Source organism: Choloepus didactylus, chromosome 26 (genome assembly GCF_015220235.1).
Source record: "Choloepus didactylus isolate mChoDid1 chromosome 26, mChoDid1.pri, whole genome shotgun sequence".
In the NCBI taxonomy this organism is placed as follows: Eukaryota; Metazoa; Chordata; class Mammalia; order Pilosa; family Megalonychidae; genus Choloepus; species Choloepus didactylus.
The window spans coordinates 5,797,490-5,804,452 of NC_051332.1; the positions used below are offsets into that span (position 1 = coordinate 5,797,490).

Genomic DNA, 6,963 nt, shown 5'->3' on the forward strand with positions numbered 1-6,963 from the left:
TACCATAAACAAGACAATATTCTGTGGTTTTAGAAAAATAATTTTAGAATCTAAACAATTATTAAACACTTTGCCTAATATGAAGTTAACTTAGAAGGGAGAAAGTTCAGACAGAAATGTTCTGTATACTCAATTCAAGCTGTAGGAAGGAATTTTGAGAGGACACCTTACACTCAGTAAATAGTTCTAAAATTATGATTGCATTTCCAAAGTCTGACTATACCATGTATTCTCCTTATCCAATACAGTTTCCTTCCAAAGCCTCAAAATCAAACCAGAATCACAAGAAAAATCCAAATCCTTTTTCCTCTTTCCAAGGACTCTCAGAGGCAAACAAGAGGATAAAGTTTGAGGAAAACCTAAAACTGCAATTTGGCAACATATCATCCTGCAGGATGGGAACAACCTAACAGCATAGGTTTAAAATATTTTACATCACATCAAAATATTACAAACTAAAAAGTGATTTACATGACATTTCATTTTTATGTATAATTTGCAGAATTCAATTGAAATATAACAATGTATACAAACAGATAGTCAATAATTTGGAAAATGAAATGAAATCATTCACTGAAAAGAATAATAATGTCATCTCAACTCTGTAGTGGTACAGTCTGTGCTGCTTTCCTGAAAACCACTTTAATATCTTTGTTCCTCATGCTATAGATGAGAGAGTTGAGTAATGGGTTCACCACAGTGTAGAACAGGGCAGCCACTTTGTTTCTCTCAAGGGAATAGGTGGAGCTCAGCCTGGAACACAAGAAAAGCAAGTACCTGTAGAAGAGAATAACTGAGATCAGGTGGGAAGCACAGGTGGAGAAGGCCTTGCACCTTTCAGAGGCAGAGCAGATCCTCAGGATAGCCTGGAGGATGTTGAAGTAGGAAATCAGGGTGTTAAGTATGCTGGAGAGGACTGTGAAGCCCACCACACCCAGGAGGACTTTTTCATAGACCCAGGTGTCTGTGCAGAACCTTTTTATCAATGATGGGACATCACAGAAGAAATGGTCAATGCTATTTTTACCATAGAAACTCAGGTGGGAAGTGTTGGCAGTATGGGCTATGGCATTCAGGAAACCTCCTATGTAGGCCGCAGCAACAAGGCCAGTACAGAGGGACCTGATCATGGTACCTGAATAGAGTAATGGGCTACAAATTACCACATGGTGGTCATAAGCCATGGCTGCTAGGAGATAGGACTCAGAGTAGGCTACAGCACAGGAAAAGAAGAAGTGGGCCCCACATCCAGCCAAGGGATATACATTTATCTTCTGAGACACAAATGGATAGTATTACTGGCGTGTACACTGATGTGTACCAGAAATCCAGGAAAGACAGATTACCAATGAAAAAGTACTGGGTGTGTGCAGATGGGAATCAATCCTGATTAACATAACCAAGGTCATGTTCTCTGATAAGGTCACTAAGTGGAGAGTCAGAAATATTCCAAATAGAATCAGCTGCAACTTGGGGTCTGCTGAGAAGCCCACCAAAATGAAGTCAGTCAGGATAGTGTGATTTCCCACTTCCATTTCCACAGAGCAGAAAACCTAATTAAGACTATGAGAAAAAGAGTGATTTAGTGATTCTTCTCTTATATGAAGTAAACCAAAGTTTTATGTCAGCAGTTACCAAGAGGTTTTTGTTCTTTAATATCTAGAATTATAGAAGTTAAGTCTGTGGTTTGGGGAAACCAGTAGAATTGTATTCAGAATTTAGATTTAAAAGTAGGGCTTCTAACTTATTAACTGTTAAATGCAGGTCCAAAATCCCTTATTTTCAACAGAGTTGAGAAAAAATGAAGCTCATAAAGATTACTTATACTTCCAGACAGGTCATCCTATTAAGTAAAATAGACATATATGAAAGCATCAGCCCAATAATTGGCACACACAAAATGTCAGCATCCTGCCACATATTTTTGAGAAATTATTATGTGCCAGCTATTTTGCTGATATTGATACAAATACCAATACAGTGATAATGTTCCTGATATTATTAGTAAAATTAGCAAGAATTATATATTACTCACTATGGGCCAGTTAGTAATCTGCCATATACCTGACCAACTTAATCCTCCCAAATGACCTTATAAGTTAGGTATGATAATGAATCTCTTCTTATACTGGATGAAAAAGAAGCTCAGAGCATTGTTTGTTTGATTTTTATTTTTTCTTGTGTAAAAACCCTACATAGAGCCCACATGGGGCCCAGGTCCCCTGCATGGCCCTGGTGTGGGTCTTTACATGATGTTTAGTGAATTCATGAGAGGGAGACTTGGTGAACAAGGTCTCTTTGCAGACGTTGAGGGAAAGATAGCTGCTGGTCTTGGAGATGTTATTGAAGGTGGCCGTCAGGAAGTTACCCAGGGTGGTTGTGCAGGCACTGGCTGAAGTGTAGCAGAGGTCAATACAACCATCAACATCAGTATCTTGGGCACAGAGGTCGAGACAATGCCAGTACCCCAGGACATGGATGAGACACACCAGCATGGAGTCCAGGTGTCCTGTCACCTTGCATGGGAAGGTGTGGGCTTGCTGATCTTGTTCCCCCATTAGTCTTGGCACACAGGTATGATGAAGAGCTTGGCCAGAATGATGATCCCATGAATGGTGGTGGTTACCTCCTTGGAGCATGTGCCAGTTTGGATCCATTTTGCCCCCTGGAAAAGCCATATTCTTTAATGCAATCTTGTGGGGGCAGACTTCTTCATCAGTTGATTAGGATAGAACCTCTGAATTATTTCCATGGAGGTGTGGACTCTGCCCATTCAGGGTGGGTCTTCATTAGATCACTGGAGTCCTTTGAAGGGCACTCACACAGAGAGCACAGAGGATAAAACACTTCATGAGTAGCTGAGAGACATTTTGGAGAGAGCTGTTGAAAGCTGATGCCTGCTGACACTGAGAGATGCTTAGGTATGTGAACAGAAGTATGTTTGGAGATGTTAAGCTAAGAGATGAAGCCTGGAGTTTGCCCCAGAGAAACAAAGAGATAACCCACTGATGATTAGAGAGAAATACTCAGGGAGAAAGAAGCAAGAATGCACAGGAGCTGACAGAGAGGAGCTGAAACACAACTCAGAAGCAAGGGACCAGCAGACTCCAGCAAATTGCCTTCCCAGCTGACAGAGGTGGCCCAATGCCAGTGAAGGTATCCTCCTGTTGATGCCTTAGTTTGGACACTTTTGTGGCCTTAGGACTGTAAATTTGTAACCAAATAAACCCCTTTTATGAAAACCAATCCATCTCTGGTATTTTGCATAACAGCAGCATTAGAAAACAAGAATGGAGCACTTAACTCACAGACTGGCAAGGCAGGCCATGGTACTGTATGATTTCCACAAAGTACTGGAACCCAGTCCACTGGCCAGCCCAGGTCTGCTGTTACACAGATGTACTTTTCAGAACATCCTGTTTGATGGCTGTCCAAGGTTGCAGTGTTAGTAAACACAGAGCTGTTTCAACAGAGAATTTTGTTAAACTAGGGTCCATGCTCTCAACGATGAAGCCAGTTTCCTGTGTTGTTTTTCTCTCTTTTCTCCTGACAAAAGCAATGTTTGTTACTTTCTGACAATCTGAATTTCTTTTTCAACTAGAAACAACTTTAAGAAATATGTTTCTTAAGAATGCTTTATTTTCCAATGCCATCCTTTGATTTCAGACTTACAAGTGTAGTTGGGACATTTTTTGATACTATGGATGTTGAATCTTAGGAAGAACCCACTTTTTCTGTCAAGGTATTCAGAAATCATGAAACATTCAAAGTTTATGTCCTGTTGCTCCAAAGTTTTTGAGAAAAACTAAGATGAGTCATCTTTGTAAAAACAATATGTTTAGCAAATTAGAGGTGATGGTCTCTGTAGCCAGCTGACATCCCACCTGTCTGTAATAACAGTGTGAGAGAAATGAAGCCAATAAAAGGACTATTATTTATACACTTTATTAAAATATTTACCCATGAGCTCAGCTGGTGAGAATGATGAACCTGAAATGCAAATCCAAGTCCTCTAACTTGAGGTCTAGTGTTCTGGCTTGTCAGGATGTGAGATGTGGATGTCCTAATTTTTTTCAAATATAATAATGTTTCCAGAAGCTATGAATTGAGTGCTGACATGGGTGAAGGCTCTCAGGAATCCTGAAAGGCATTCTGTTCCTAAAACTACTAATGGTGAGCTTTCCTCATTAGAACACGTGCAAATGCTTTAGACCCTACAGCCTAGGTTCTTTATGACCTGGATTCGGCTTCCCTTTACCACCTTCTGTCTCACTACTTGTCTTCATCCACTCAGGATTTCATGTGAACCAGATTATTCACACAGTCTCCCCATAATAATACTGCCCAATTTATGAGATGCACAGTTGGAATTAGAGCACTGTTCTACCTTTATTTGTACTCTAAAATCTTTTCCTGAATTTCCTCAAGCTTGAAATCATATTATGTTGGAAGAAATTTATGAGTATTATGCACACAATGTACAAAATGTTTGGTTATAAAATGACTTTCTCAATGGTTACACTGAATTTCCTCTCCACTGTGACCTATATGAACTTTTTCATTGACACCCAGCTCTTCCCTTTCCCACCAACCCTAGAGAACAGATGTCTTTCCTATTAGTAAAACAGTGAATCTTAGTTTGAAGAAAACAGCCATGTGGTTAGAAGCTATGCCATGTAGGATAAACAGCACTATATTCAAAGGTTATACCGAGAAGGATAAAATAAACTATTAAGGAAGCTTGATAGACCAATTTGTAATCCTTAATTTGAAGGCACACACAGCTACCACACAACACCAATGCTTCAACCCCACCTCCCTTTGTTCAAATCTTAAAAATATTGTCCTGTCCTCTGCTCTGTGCAAACCATCATAGTAGAGTTGCTATTTCTCCTCCCACTGCTGAGGATGAGGAACCCAACTAAGTCCCCAATAAATTCTCTATTTTATTCACCAAGGAGGACTTGTCTATGTCATTCTTTGGTTTGTCATACCCCTCTCAATTTAGATCTGGGACTTATTGAGCTCAGTTTAATACAAAATAATTTGGCAAAAAAATGGAAATGTCTGTACAAAGGCAATTACTATAATTCCTGTTTAGCCTCTGAAGAAACAAACAAGTGATAAAATAAATTTTCTAGTCTATTGCTCCATAATTCCTCCTAGAGGAAGAAATATTTAAATGAGACCTTAAAAACTGAGATCCATTGACCCAGATGGCAACCCATTGTAGGGGTACAGAGAGCTGGGAGAGCAACCCCATCAGAAGAACCAGAATTTATCACAGTTGTCACATGGAAGGGAGCCAGTGAGTTCAAGAACTAAAAGAGATTGAATAAAGATGGGGTGGGGCAAGCTAGCAGCAGAGAAGCTGGGCAGGTCACCAGATCACAAAGAGTTTGGGGGCCATATAAAGGAATTTGAACTCCAACCCAAAACAGATGGAATCCATGGTCATTATGAGGAAATCACTACATCAGACTTAAACATTCAAAGTTCATTCTGGCTACAGGCTAGAGAATGAACAGAAGGGAAGCAAGTCTTCTAACTAGAAACTTTCTGAAACCCCCATTCTTCTGTCACTTGTTAAGACCAATCCTTTCATAAAGACAGGAAAAGGAGGCACTATGAAGTACTAAAAAAATGTATATTGTATAAATTGTGAATCATCCTAGCACACAGGACCCAAAAACAGTCAGCCTCAACCTCTCTGACAAACAGGAATTTATAATTACAGAGCAATTTATCTTCATGGTAATGGGGAAGTCCCTAAGACAAGGTCTTTTAAAGTCACAAAAGCTTCCTCCTATGTTTTCACCACAAGATATTACAAATTTTCTTAACATTTACAGATAAAGAGATTTGATCAAACCTTTAATGCTCTAGTAGAAGACCCAATATTATAGTCAGCTATTGATTTCTGTGTGTAATTCAATCATACTGCAAATTCATCACATTATTTTTCAGTACTAAAGCTATGCGAAATAGGTAAAGAAAGAAGTAAACAGCCACAAACCAAGGTTCAGTTTGTATATTGCAATAAATAAATAAATAAATAAATAAATAAATAAATAAATAAGAAAATAAGGCTACATTTCTTTACAGGCCCTGATGTCAAGAGTGGAGTCTGTTTTTATACCCTTTGAGTCTGGGATGGCCTTTTGGTTTCCTTCAGCCAATAAATTGTGCCATATTTTGTGCCATTGAATTCCAGTAAGCGTGGGTCTCAGAGGTTGGATTGCTTCTCTTCTCACTTTTAAAATCCTGCCTCCACCATGTAAACAAAACAGGATTAGCTTTCTAGATTTCAGGCCAGGTTCTCTCTCTCTCCCCAGCTGACAGAAAGTTGGCCACCAGATATGTAAGTTGGGTCATTCTAGATCATTCTTCCCAACTGAGTGAAAAACTGAGCACAGACAATTAAGCAAGCCCAGCTAAGTGCTGATAGGTCTGATAGAGGAAGAATACATAATTGTAATATACCCAATCAAATCTTGTGTCCACTGCTTAGAAACTCTGCAATCTTGGGAGATCTCTTAGCAACACCTCAACCTAAATTTCCCCACCTTTAGAAAGGTAGGAAAAATGTTTACGTTATTAGATATGCTAAGGATTAAAGAAAATATGTGTGAGATATGTAGTCCATTGTCTGACATACAATGATAATAAATGGGAGCTATTTTTAATAAGTGAAAGGAATAAAATCTCACCTACTTATATAATAACTGAGCTTGAGGAAGTAAAATTGGAGCAAGTTTCTAATAGAAAATAAACCCAAATGGGATTTTCAGTCAGAGTCTTCCTAAAATCCTTTTAGTTTTATATTTTTGTCAGCTACTCAATGTGATTTTAAAAAGGAGTGATAGGCTTGGAAATATAAGTTCAATGGCCTAGGTTTGAGAAGCTCTGAGATTGAGATTCAGTCCTGACACTTACCTCCTGTGTTATTTTAAGACCCTCACT

At 38.9% G+C, this 6,963-nt stretch overlaps 1 pseudogene; it reads right to left on the reverse strand.

Annotated features, from left to right (window-relative positions):
• Positions 1 to 596: 596 nt before the first annotated feature.
• Positions 597 to 1,538, reverse strand: LOC119520833 (annotated as a pseudogene).
• Between the last annotated feature and the right edge of the window lie 5,425 nt (positions 1,539 to 6,963).